This window comes from Juglans regia, unplaced genomic scaffold (genome assembly GCF_001411555.2).
Source record: "Juglans regia cultivar Chandler unplaced genomic scaffold, Walnut 2.0 Scaffold_4078, whole genome shotgun sequence".
Classification (NCBI taxonomy): Eukaryota; Viridiplantae; Streptophyta; class Magnoliopsida; order Fagales; family Juglandaceae; genus Juglans; species Juglans regia.
In genome coordinates this window covers 1-256 of record NW_023358931.1, presented here as the reverse complement: position 1 = coordinate 256, position 256 = coordinate 1, and the positions used below count along the sequence as shown (strand labels likewise).

The following is a 256-nucleotide window of genomic DNA, read 5'->3' as shown; positions in this document are numbered from 1 at the left end:
TCCTTCTTGTCAATTTATCTCGCAAGGCGGAAAAAACAAAAACGAGGGGTGCAACACGAGGACTTCCCAGGAGGTCACCCATCCTAGTACTACTGTCGCCCAAACACGCTTAACTGCGGAGTTCTGATGGGATCCGGTGCATTAGTGCTGGCAGGATCGCACCCATCAAACTAATTACTTAAAATTCATATAATCCTTGAGCGACATACTAGCGTCCTTCCGATCCCAATCCAAACGGAGATCTGATCCAAACCCA

The 256-nt window shown here is 47.7% G+C and overlaps 1 non-coding gene across 1 annotated transcript; it reads right to left on the bottom strand.

The window, feature by feature from the left end:
• Window positions 1–45: 45 nt before the first annotated feature.
• On the bottom strand, window positions 46–164 carry LOC118345741. The gene has a single exon (XR_004799225.1). It is a non-coding gene; the product is annotated as a 5S ribosomal RNA (ribosomal RNA).
• Window positions 165–256: the final 92 nt, after the last annotated feature.